Source organism: Eutrigla gurnardus (assembly GCF_963514095.1).
Source record: "Eutrigla gurnardus genome assembly, chromosome: 4".
Lineage (NCBI taxonomy): Eukaryota > Metazoa > Chordata > Actinopteri > Perciformes > Triglidae > Eutrigla > Eutrigla gurnardus.
This window is the reverse complement of record NC_139918.1, coordinates 11,723,513-11,736,599: the sequence shown is the minus strand read 5'-3', so window position 1 is coordinate 11,736,599 and position 13,087 is coordinate 11,723,513. Positions and strand designations below refer to the sequence as shown.

At 44.0% G+C, this 13,087-nt stretch overlaps 1 pseudogene across 1 annotated transcript; it reads right to left on the bottom strand.

Moving 5' to 3' along the window:
- Window positions 1-640: 640 nt before the first annotated feature.
- On the bottom strand, window positions 641-11,668 carry LOC311012424 (annotated as a pseudogene). The gene is made up of 4 exons: window positions 10,052-11,668; window positions 3,462-4,637; window positions 3,076-3,155; window positions 641-2,214 (listed from the first exon to the last, which is right to left on the bottom strand). The product of its transcript is annotated as an uncharacterized misc_RNA (transcript).
- Between the last annotated feature and the right edge of the window lie 1,419 nt (window positions 11,669-13,087).

Below are 13,087 nucleotides of genomic sequence, written 5' to 3'. Positions count from 1 at the left end.
CTGTTATTCTGAAGTTTGACAGAAGTTTTGAAAATTCCTATTTTTTTCTGGTTTGTGTCAGGAGGCATGTTTGATCCTCAGTGGGAAATTATATGTAATCCATAAATCAAATAAAATGTGATGCCTTACATTCAAAGTGAATGTGAAACATGATGCAAATCCAGATTGTGTCCCATCATGGCCAAGGAATAAAAATACTTGTTTTATGGCTTATCTTTGAGTTTACAAAATTGCCTTTTTTGACATAAGGATTTCAGTGTCTGTGGTTTGATTGTAGTCTTGGGAAATATTGTTTTACTTCAACCAGTCTGACTAAATGAGGTTATCGCTAACTACACATTGTGTACTTAATGTGATTCATTGTATCTAAATTAAACAAAAACCCCTTCATGAACAAAAATGGAAAAAAATGTGTGCGAAAATATTGAGCTTTCAGAAATTTATTGCAGTTTCAATGTCAAAATACCAATATTGTAGTTTACAGTACCAATATAACTTTTTTTTTAATCATGAACATGATCAACTGTCATGTTTGACAGCTGATCTCAGAGCAGTGAAGAACCAACAATCTGCAGCAAACATGGAGACACAATGGGTTGAAGAGTTAAAAGACTGAATTCAACTGTTAACTGACTTCTGTCTATTTGAGTTTACAGAGCACAACAGATTCCCCGTAACAGAAATCTAAAGAAAATCCAGCATGGAGAGGCTCAGTGAACCTGGTCTGGACTCTGTGGAGGAGAGTCATGGTCTTGGAGACCCTATAGAAGGACAGTATACCTGCTCCGTGATCCAGGTACACTCCTACTTTGGAGGACGGAGGACCTGAGACGCGAGTTAGGACTTTGTTGTGAATGAGTTCATATCTCTTATTGTCTCTCTGTTATCTTGCTAATGCCCAAGATTTATCACTGTATCCAAACCCAACTTCTTGCAGGTTACCTTTTCTGATGTTACTCTTGTATGCGACTGCTATAGAAATTAACCCCCCAGTGTTCTCCACCTCCCAGTAACAGCGTCCAGTCAGACTCTCTCTACTCAGGACCTGATTCCAATCTTGGAATCTGTCTCTGTGATTACGAACGGTCTGTCCTGGTACCGTCATTGTTACTTTCCTGTTCCCCTCAGATAATATCAAGTCTCTGTGTGCCGTGTTTGGATCCAGTGTGAGTGCACATGAATATTTTAAGAATTCAGCTCTGGTCCTGGGCTCTGGTTGCGGCAGTGAAACAACCACATCAGTCCCTTTAGCCAAGACCTTCATCCATTTCTCTGTCAGAACATCATGCAGGTCATCTCTGACCGCTGACACAGCCGCTGTCACGTCCTCAAAGTTGCGCAGAGGACGGGTGTTGATGCTGGATGAGTGTGTGGACTCACCGAGTGGTGACAGCGACGGGTAGTCGTGTAGAAACTGGTTGTGATCCTCTGTGTGTGAGAGCTTCTCCAGCTCAGCCTCTTTCCTCTTCAGCTCACTGATCTCCTGCTCCAGCTTCTCCTGAAGCTCTGTGACTCGTCTCACTTCAGTTTCCTGCCGGGATCTGACCTGCTGCTTCACGTCAGAGCGTCTTTTCTCCATGAGACGGATCAGCTCTGTGAACATCACCTCACTGTCCTCCACTGCTTTATCAGCAGAGTGGTTGATAGCCTCCACCTCCTGTTGGAGCAGCTTCACATCTTTGTCTCTGTCCTGGATTCTCTGCTGGATGTTTAGTCGACTCACATCCAACTCTCTCAGTCCTTTCTGCTGCAGCTGAGACTGTGTCGTGGCCTTTGTGTTCCTCCACAGTGCAGAGATAACAGATAGACTGCTGATCAGTACGGCAGAACATCTTCATCACCTCATCATGACGAGAGCACACGTTCTCCTGGAGCTTGTTGGAGGGCTCCACCAGCTGATGTTTCTTGAATGCTGGTGATTCATAATGAGGCTGGAGGTGTTTCTCACAGTAAGAGGCCAGACACACCAGACAGGACTTGAGGGCTTTCAGTTTCCTCCCAGTGCAGAAATCACAGGCCACATCTTCAGGTCCAGCATAGCAGAGACCAGCAGGAGCAGCTTGGAGCCCAGTCTTCTTCAGCTCCTCCACCAAAACTGCCAACATGGTGTTTTTCAGCAGGACAGGCCTCGGTGTAAAGGTCTGCCTACACTGAGGGCAGCTGTGGATCTCCTTCTTATCCCAGTAGGTTTCAATACCCAGTAGGCCTAATCCACTGGGGAAATTCTCCCACGACCACCGAGGCAACTCCAGCCAATCAAGAGGGATCAATTGCTCAGTTTGCATTCATGTCATCAACATGCAGGCAGCAGTCTCTACTATCCATATCAGAACAAATTTGCCATTTTCAAAGACAATATTCTGTATTCTGATGTTTGACAGAAGTTTTGAAAATTCCTATTTTTTTCTGGTTTGTGTCAGGAGGCATGTTTGATCCTCAGTGGGAAATTATATGTAATCCATAAATCAAATAAAATGTGATGCTTTACATTCAAAGTGAATGTGAAACATGATGCAAATCCAGATTGTGTCCCATCATGGCCAAGGATTAAAATACTTGCTTTATGGCTTTCTTTGAGTTTACAAAATTGCCTTTTTTGACATAAGGATTTCAGTGTCTGTGGTTTGATTGTAGTCTTGGGAAATATTGTTTCACTTCAACCAGTCTGACTAAATGAGGTTATCGCTAACTACACATTGTGTACTTAATGTGATTCATTATATCTAAATTAAACAAAAACCCCTTCATGAACAAAAATGGGAAAAAATGTGTGCGAAAATATTGAGCTTTCAGAAATTTATTGCAGTTTCAATTTCAAAATACCAATATTGTAGTTTACAGTACCAATATAACTTTTTTTTTATCATGAACATGATCAACTGTCATGTTTGACAGCTGATCTCAGAGCAGTGAAGAACCAACAATCTGCAGCAAACATGGAGACACAATGGGTTGAAGAGTTAAAAGACTGAATTCAACTGTTAACTGACTTCTGTCTATTTGAGTTTACAGAGCACAACAGATTCCCCGTAACAGAAATCTAAAGAAAATCCAGCATGGAGAGGCTCAGTGAACCTGGTCTGGACTCTGTGGAGGAGAGTCATGGTCTTGGAGACCCTATAGAAGGACAGTATACCTGCTCCGTGATCCAGGTACACTCCTACTTTGGAGGACGGAGGACCTGAGATGCGAGTTAGGACTTTGTTGTGAATGAGTTCATATCTCTTATTGTCACTTGCTAATGCCCAAGATTTATCACTGTATCCAAACCCAACTTCTTGCAGGTTACCTTTTCTGATGTTACTCTTGTATGCGACTGCTATAGAAATTAACCCCCCAGTGTTCTCCACCTCCCAGTAACAGCGTCCAGTCAGACTCTCTCTACTCAGGACCTGATTCCAATCTTGGAATCTGTCTCTGTGATTACGAACGGTCTGTCCTGGTACCGTCATTGTTACTTTCCTGTTCCCCTCAGATAATATCAAGTCTCTGTGTGCCGTGTTTGGATCCAGTGTGAGTGCACATGAATATTTTAAGAATTCAGCTCTGGTCCTGGGCTCTGGTTGCGGCAGTGAAACAACCACATCAGTCCCTTTAGCTAAGACCTTCCTCCATTTCTCTGTCAGAACATCATGCAGGTCATCTCTGACCGCTGACACAGCCGCTGTCACGTCCTCAAAGTTGCGCAGAGGACGGGTGTTGATGCTGGATGAGTGTGTGGACTCACCGAGTGGTGACAGCGACGGGTAGTCGTGTAGAAACTGGTTGTGATCCTCTGTGTGTGAGAGCTTCTCCAGCTCAGCGTCTTTCCTCTTCAGCTCACTGATCTCCTGCTCCAGCTTCTCCTGAAGCTCTGTGACTCGACTCAATTCAGTTTCCTGCCGGGATCTGACCTGCTGCTTCACGTCAGAGCGTCTTTTCTCCATGAGACGGATCAGCTCTGTGAACATCACCTCACTGTCCTCCACTGCTTTATCAGCAGAGTGGTTGATAGCCTCCACCTCCTGTTGGAGCAGCTTCACATCTTTGTCTCTGTCCTGGATTCTCTGCTGGATGTTTAGTCGACTCACATCCAACTCTCTCTGCCTCTCAGTCCTTTCTGCTGCAGCTGAGACTGTGTCGTGGCCTTTGTGTTCCTCCACAGCGCAGAGATAACAGATAGACTGCTGATCAGTACGGCAGAACATCTTCATCACCTCATCATGACGAGAGCACATGTTCTCCTGGAGCTTGTTGGAGGGCTCCACCAGCTGATGTTTCTTGAATGCTGGTGATTCATAATGAGGCTGGAGGTGTTTCTCACAGTAAGAGGCCAGACACACCAGACAGGACTTGAGGGCTTTCAGTTTCCTCCCAGTGCAGAAATCACAGGGCACATCTTCAGGTCCAGCATAGCAGAGACCAGCAGGAGCAGCTTGGAGTCCAGTCTTCTTCAGCTCCTCCACCAAAACTGCCAACATGGTGTTTTTCAGCAGGACGGACCTCGGTGTAAAGGCCTGACTACACTGAGGGCAGCTGTGGATCTCCTTCTTATCCCAGTAGGTTTCAATACACTTCATGCAGTAGCTGTGTCCACAGGGAATAGTCACCGGGTCCTTCAGTAGATCCAAACAGATGCAACAAGAGAAGGTTTCCTGGTCCAGGTTGAGTCTTTTGTGTTCCATTTCTCCTCTCAGTGAACAAAGAGTTTCTCTGAACAAAGTCAGCAGCAGCTCTGACCAACAGGCAGAGACGAGCTGTTTTTATAGCAGGAGATGGAGGGAGGGGTTACCAAGGTTTCTGGTATTCAGAACTTGATTGGACCGCAGCAGAGTGGGGGCGGGCCCTTTGAGGTCATTGGTCGGTCGGTTGGAGCGTCCCCATTGGCTCGTTCAAAGAGAGAAAGAGTTCCAAATCCAAATGGACATAAGTGCCTATTGTGGTGAAATTAAGTTTATGGGGAAAATGTGACAAAATGACTCCTGCTATGTATTGAAATGGCTGAATGGATTTCTTTATTAGCTGTTGTCCTTTTGATTCTCACTGATTAGAGGTTTTATTTTAGTGTGCAACATAATATCAGTCATGTTTCATAGAAGTGTTGAGGTTGGTTTTGGACTTTTTCTCATGTTTCCATCTCCTGAAGTTCAGGTTGACCACATTTGAAGATTTTATGTCAGGTGATGTTTACACATTTACATTTCAGATCAAATAATGAAGTGTGCTTTCTGTTGATTAGTTGTGAAACGAGAGGATGCTATGAATGAAATGACATCACAAGTAAAGTGTATCAATACTACAGATCGATGGATTCAGTCAACAAAAGAAGCAGATCTGGTTCCTTGAGTCCTTCTGGATTGGGGTCTGCTGTTTGCTGCTGAGCAGGTAAAGTCCAGTGGTTTCTCATGACCAGCCAGTTAACCTCCCTCTCCAGGATGGACAAAGTCCTCCTTGGTGTCAACACTGTCCCATTTTCTTTCAAAATGCACAATTCCTTCAGGTCGTTGTCCAGGTGCAAGTGGTGAGTGGAGTTTAGGTTTGCAGTCGCTGATCAATGTGAGCCTCTTTGAGACGAAAGCAGAGTCGTCTACTGACAACAACTCACTTTCTGGTCACCTCCTTTGAAATGTAACAATGTTTGTTCGGACAATCAAGTGATAATTATGTATGAAAAATACATGCATACAATGAGTCACAACAACAATCAATGGAAGTGAGTGTGAAAAACCCAGTAGGCCTAATCCACTGGGAAAATTCTCCCACGACCACCGAGGCAACTCCAGCCAATCAAGAGGGATCAATTGCTCAGTTTGCATTCATGTCATCAACATGCAGGCAGCAGTCTCTACTATCCATATCAGAACAAATTTGCCATTTTCAAAGACAATATTCTGTATTCTGATGTTTGACAGAAGTTTTGAAAATTCCTATTTTTTTCTGGTTTGTGTCAGGAGGCATGTTTGATCCTCAGTGGGAAATTATATGTAATCCATAAATCAAATAAAATGTGATGCTTTACATTCAAAGTGAATGTGAAACATGATGCAAATCCAGATTGTGTCCCATCATGGCCAAGGATTAAAATACTTGTTTTATGGCTTTCTTTGAGTTTACAAAATTGCCTTTTTTGACATAAGGATTTCAGTGTCTGTGGTTTGATTGTAGTCTTGGGAAATATTGTTTCACTTCAACCAGTCTGACTAAATGAGGTTATCGCTAACTACACACTGTGTACTTAATGTGATTCATTATATCTAAATTAAACAAAAACCCCTTCATGAACAAAAATGGGAAAAAATGTGTGCGAAAATATTGAGCTTTCAGAAATTTATTGCAGTTTCAATTTCAAAATACCAATATTGTAGTTTACAGTACCAATATAACTTTTTTTTTATCATGAACATGATCAACTGTCATGTTTGACAGCTGATCTCAGAGCAGTGAAGAACCAACAATCTGCAGCAAACATGGAGACACAATGGGTTGAAGAGTTAAAAGACTGAATTCAACTGTTTCTGTCTATTTGAGTTTACAGAGCACAACAGATTCCCCGTAACAGAAATCTAAAGAAAATCCAGCATGGAGAGGCTCAGTGAACCTGGTCTGGACTCTGTGGAGGAGAGTCATGGTCTTGGAGACCCTATAGAAGGACAGTATACCTGCTCCGTGATCCAGGTACACTCCTACTTTGGAGGACGGAGGACCTGAGATGCGAGTTAGGACTTTGTTGTGAATGAGTTCATATCTCTTATTGTCACTTGCTAATGCCCAAGATTTATCACTGTATCCAAACCCAACTTCTTGCAGGTTACCTTTTCTGATGTTACTCTTGTATGCGACTGCTATAGAAATTAACCCCCCAGTGTTCTCCACCTCCCAGTAACAGCGTCCAGTCAGACTCTCTCTACTCAGGACCTGATTCCAATCTTGGAATCTGTCTCTGTGATTACGAACGGTCTGTCCTGGTACCGTCATTGTTACTTTCCTGTTCCCCTCAGATAATATCAAGTCTCTGTGTGCCGTGTTTGGATCCAGTGTGAGTGCACATGAATATTTTAAGAATTCAGCTCTGGTCCTGGGCTCTGGTTGCGGCAGTGAAACAACCACATCAGTCCCTTTAGCTAAGACCTTCCTCCATTTCTCTGTCAGAACATCATGCAGGTCATCTCTGACCGCTGACACAGCCGCTGTCACGTCCTCAAAGTTGCGCAGAGGACGGGTGTTGATGCTGGATGAGTGTGTGGACTCACCGAGTGGTGACAGCGACGGGTAGTCGTGTAGAAACTGGTTGTGATCCTCTGTGTGTGAGAGCTTCTCCAGCTCAGCGTCTTTCCTCTTCAGCTCACTGATCTCCTGCTCCAGCTTCTCCTGAAGCTCTGTGACTCGACTCAATTCAGTTTCCTGCCGGGATCTGACCTGCTGCTTCACGTCAGAGCGTCTTTTCTCCATGAGACGGATCAGCTCTGTGAACATCACCTCACTGTCCTCCACTGCTTTATCAGCAGAGTGGTTGATAGCCTCCACCTCCTGTTGGAGCAGCTTCACATCTTTGTCTCTGTCCTGGATTCTCTGCTGGATGTTTAGTCGACTCACATCCAACTCTCTCTGCCTCTCAGTCCTTTCTGCTGCAGCTGAGACTGTGTCGTGGCCTTTGTGTTCCTCCACAGCGCAGAGATAACAGATAGACTGCTGATCAGTACGGCAGAACATCTTCATCACCTCATCATGACGAGAGCACATGTTCTCCTGGAGCTTGTTGGAGGGCTCCACCAGCTGATGTTTCTTGAATGCTGGTGATTCATAATGAGGCTGGAGGTGTTTCTCACAGTAAGAGGCCAGACACACCAGACAGGACTTGAGGGCTTTCAGTTTCCTCCCAGTGCAGAAATCACAGGGCACATCTTCAGGTCCAGCATAGCAGAGACCAGCAGGAGCAGCTTGGAGTCCAGTCTTCTTCAGCTCCTCCACCAAAACTGCCAACATGGTGTTTTTCAGCAGGACGGGCCTCGGTGTAAAGGCCTGACTACACTGAGGGCAGCTGTGGATCTCCTTCTTATCCCAGTAGGTTTCAATACACTTCATGCAGTAGCTGTGTCCACAGGGAATAGTCACCGGGTCCTTCAGTAGATCCAAACAGATGCAACAAGAGAAGGTTTCCTGGTCCAGGTTGAGTCTTTTGTGTTCCATTTCTCCTCTCAGTGAACAAAGAGTTTCTCTGAACAAAGTCAGCAGCAGCTCTGACCAACAGGCAGAGACGAGCTGTTTTTATAGCAGGAGATGGAGGGAGGGGTTACCAAGGTTTCTGGTATTCAGAACTTGATTGGACCGCAGCAGAGTGGGGGCGGGCCCTTTGAGGTCATTGGTCGGTCGGTTGGAGCGTCCCCATTGGCTCGTTCAAAGAGAGAAAGAGTTCCAAATCCAAATGGACATAAGTGCCTATTGTGGTGAAATTAAGTTTATGGGGAAAATGTGACAAAATGACTCCTGCTATGTATTGAAATGGCTGAATGGATTTCTTTATTAGCTGTTGTCCTTTTGATTCTCACTGATTAGAGGTTTTATTTTAGTGTGCAACATAATATCAGTCATGTTTCATAGAAGTGTTGAGGTTGGTTTTGGACTTTTTCTCATGTTTCCATCTCCTGAAGTTCAGGTTGACCACATTTGAAGATTTTATGTCAGGTGATGTTTACACATTTACATTTCAGATCAAATAATGAAGTGTGCTTTCTGTTGATTAGTTGTGAAACGAGAGGATGCTATGAATGAAATGACATCACAAGTAAAGTGTATCAATACTACAGATCGATGGATTCAGTCAACAAAAGAAGCAGATCTGGTTCCTTGAGTCCTTCTGGATTGGGGTCTGCTGTTTGCTGCTGAGCAGGTAAAGTCCAGTGGTTTCTCATGACCAGCCAGTTAACCTCCCTCTCCAGGATGGACAAAGTCCTCCTTGGTGTCAACACTGTCCCATTTTCTTTCAAAATGCACAATTCCTTCAGGTCGTTGTCCAGGTGCAAGTGGTGAGTGGAGTTTAGGTTTGCAGTCGCTGATCAATGTGAGCCTCTTTGAGACGAAAGCAGAGTCGTCTACTGACAACAACTCACTTTCTGGTCACCTCCTTTGAAATGTAACAATGTTTGTTCGGACAATCAAGTGATAATTATGTATGAAAAATACATGCATACAATGAGTCACAACAACAATCAATGGAAGTGAGTGTGAAAAACCCAGTAGGCCTAATCCACTGGGAAAGTTCTCCCACGACCACCGAGGCAACTCCAGCCAATCAAGAGGGATCAATTGCTCAGTTTGCATTCATGTCATCAACATGCAGGCAGCAGTCTCTACTATCCATATCAGAACAAATTTGCCATTTTCAAAGACAATATTCTGTATTCTGATGTTTGACAGAAGTTTTGAAAATTCCTATTTTTTTCTGGTTTGTGTCAGGAGGCATGTTTGATCCTCAGTGGGAAATTATATGTAATCCATAAATCAAATAAAATGTGATGCTTTACATTCAAAGTGAATGTGAAACATGATGCAAATCCAGATTGTGTCCCATCATGGCCAAGGATTAAAATACTTGTTTTATGGCTTTCTTTGAGTTTACAAAATTGCCTTTTTTGACATAAGGATTTCAGTGTCTGTGGTTTGATTGTAGTCTTGGGAAATATTGTTTCACTTCAACCAGTCTGACTAAATGAGGTTATCGCTAACTACACACTGTGTACTTAATGTGATTCATTATATCTAAATTAAACAAAAACCCCTTCATGAACAAAAATGGGAAAAAATGTGTGCGAAAATATTGAGCTTTCAGAAATTTATTGCAGTTTCAATTTCAAAATACCAATATTGTAGTTTACAGTACCAATATAACTTTTTTTTTATCATGAACATGATCAACTGTCATGTTTGACAGCTGATCTCAGAGCAGTGAAGAACCAACAATCTGCAGCAAACATGGAGACACAATGGGTTGAAGAGTTAAAAGACTGAATTCAACTGTTTCTGTCTATTTGAGTTTACAGAGCACAACAGATTCCCCGTAACAGAAATCTAAAGAAAATCCAGCATGGAGAGGCTCAGTGAACCTGGTCTGGACTCTGTGGAGGAGAGTCATGGTCTTGGAGACCCTATAGAAGGACAGTATACCTGCTCCGTGATCCAGGTACACTCCTACTTTGGAGGACGGAGGACCTGAGACGCGAGTTAGGACTTTGTTGTGAATGAGTTCATATCTCTTATTGTCACTTGCTAATGCCCAAGATTTATCACTGTATCCAAACCCAACTTCTTGCAGGTTACCTTTTCTGATGTTACTCTTGTATGCGACTGCTATAGAAATTAACCCCCCAGTGTTCTCCACCTCCCAGTAACAGCGTCCAGTCAGACTCTCTCTACTCAGGACCTGATTCCAATCTTGGAATCTGTCTCTGTGATTACGAACGGTCTGTCCTGGTACCGTCATTGTTACTTTCCTGTTCCCCTCAGATAATATCAAGTCTCTGTGTGCCGTGTTTGGATCCAGTGTGAGTGCACATGAATATTTTAAGAATTCAGCTCTGGTCCTGGGCTCTGGTTGCGGCAGTGAAACAACCACATCAGTCCCTTTAGCCAAGACCTTCATCCATTTCTCTGTCAGAACATCATGCAGGTCATCTCTGACCGCTGACACAGCCGCTGTCACGTCCTCAAAGTTGCGCAGAGGACGGGTGTTGATGCTGGATGAGTGTGTGGACTCACCGAGTGGTGACAGCGACGGGTAGTCGTGTAGAAACTGGTTGTGATCCTCTGTGTGTGAGAGCTTCTCCAGCTCAGCGTCTTTCCTCTTCAGCTCACTGATCTCCTGCTCCAGCTTCTCCTGAAGCTCTGTGACTCGACTCAATTCAGTTTCCTGCCGGGATCTGACCTGCTGCTTCACGTCAGAGCGTCTTTTCTCCATGAGACGGATCAGCTCTGTGAACATCACCTCACTGTCCTCCAGTGCTTTATCAGCAGAGTGGTTGATAGCCTCCACCTCCTGTTGGAGCAGCTTCACATCTTTGTCTCTGTCCTGGATTCTCTGCTGGATGTTTAGTCGACTCACATCCAACTCTCTCTGCCTCTCAGTCCTTTCTGCTGCAGCTGAGACTGTGTCGTGGCCTTTGTGTTCCTCCACAGCGCAGAGATAACAGATAGACTGCTGATCAGTACGGCAGAACATCTTCATCACCTCATCATGACGAGAGCACACGTTCTCCTGGAGCTTGTTGGAGGGCTCCACCAGCTGATGTTTCTTGAATGCTGGTGATTCATAATGAGGCTGGAGGTGTTTCTCACAGTAAGAGGCCAGACACACCAGACAGGACTTGAGGGCTTTCAGTTTCCTCCCAGTGCAGAAATCACAGGCCACATCTTCAGGTCCAGCATAGCAGAGACCAGCAGGAGCAGCTTGGAGTCCAGTCTTCTTCAGCTCCTCCACCAAAACTGCCAACATGGTGTTTTTCAGCAGGACAGGCCTCGGTGTAAAGGTCTGCCTACACTGAGGGCAGCTGTGGATCTCCTTCTTATCCCAGTAGGTTTCAATACACTTCATGCAGTAGCTGTTTCCACAGGGAATAGTCACCGGGTCCTTCAGTAGATCCAAACAGATGCAACAAGAGAAGGTTTCCTGGTCCAGGTTGAGTCTTTTGTGTTCCATTTCTCCTCTCAGTGAACAAAGAGTTTCTCTGAACAAAGTCAGCAGCAGCTCTGACCAACAGGCAGAGACGAGCTGTTTTTATAGCAGGAGATGGAGGGAGGGGTTACCAAGGTTTCTGGTATTCAGAACTTGATTGGACCGCAGCAGAGTGGGGGCGGGCCCTTTGAGGTCATCGGTCGGTCGGTTGGAGCGTCCCCATTGGCTTGTTCAAAGAGAGAAAGAGTTCCAAATCCAAATGGACATAAGTGCCTATTGTGGTGAAATTAAGTTTATGGGGAAAATGTGACAAAATGACTCCTGCTATGTATTGAAATGGCTGAATGGATTTCTTTATTAGCTGTTGTCCTTTTGATTCTCACTGATTAGAGGTTTTATTTTAGTGTGCAACATAATATCAGCCATGTTTCATAGAAGTGTTGAGGTTGGTTTTGGACTTTTTCTCATGTTTCCATCTCCTGAAGTTCAGGTTGACCACATTTGAAGATTTTATGTCAGGTGATGTTTACACATTTACATTTCAGATCAAATAATGAAGTGTGCTTTCTGTTGATTAGTTGTGAAACGAGAGGATGCTATGAATGAAATGACATCACAAGTAAAGTGTATCAATACTACAGATCGATGGATTCAGTCAACAAAAGAAGCAGATCTGGTTCCTTGAGTCCTTCTGGATTGGGGTCTGCTGTTTGCTGCTGAGCAGGTAAAGTCCAGTGGTTTCTCATGACCAGCCAGTTAACCTCCCTCTCCAGGATGGACAAAGTCCTCCTTGGTGTCAACACTGTCCCATTTTCTTTCAAAATGCACAATTCCTTCAGGTCGTTGTCCAGGTGCAAGTGGTGAGTGGAGTTTAGGTTTGCAGTCGCTGATCAATGTGAGCCTCTTTGAGACAAAAGCAGAGTCGTCTACTGACAACAACTCACTTTCTGGTCACCTCCTTTGAAATGTAACGATGTTTGTTCGGACAATCAATTGATAATTATGTATGGAAAATACATGCATACAATGAGTCACAACAACAATCAATGGAAGTGAGTGTGAAAAACCCAGTAGGCCTAATCCACTGGGAAAATTCTCCCACGACCACAGAGGCAACTCCAGCCAATCAAGAGGGATCAATTGCTCAGTTTGCATTCATGTCATCAACATGCAGGCAGCAGTCTCTACTATCCATATCGGAACAAATTTGCCATTTTCAAAGACAATATTCTGTATTCTGATGTTTGACAGAAGTTTTGAAAATTCCTATTTTTTTCTGGTTTGTGTCAGGAGGCATGTTTGATCCTCAGTGGGAAATGATATGTAATCCATAAATCAAATAAAATGTGATGCTTTACATTCAAAGTGAATGTGAAACATGATGCAAATCCAGATTGTGTCCCATCATGGCCAAGGATTAAAATACTTGTTTTATGGCTTTCT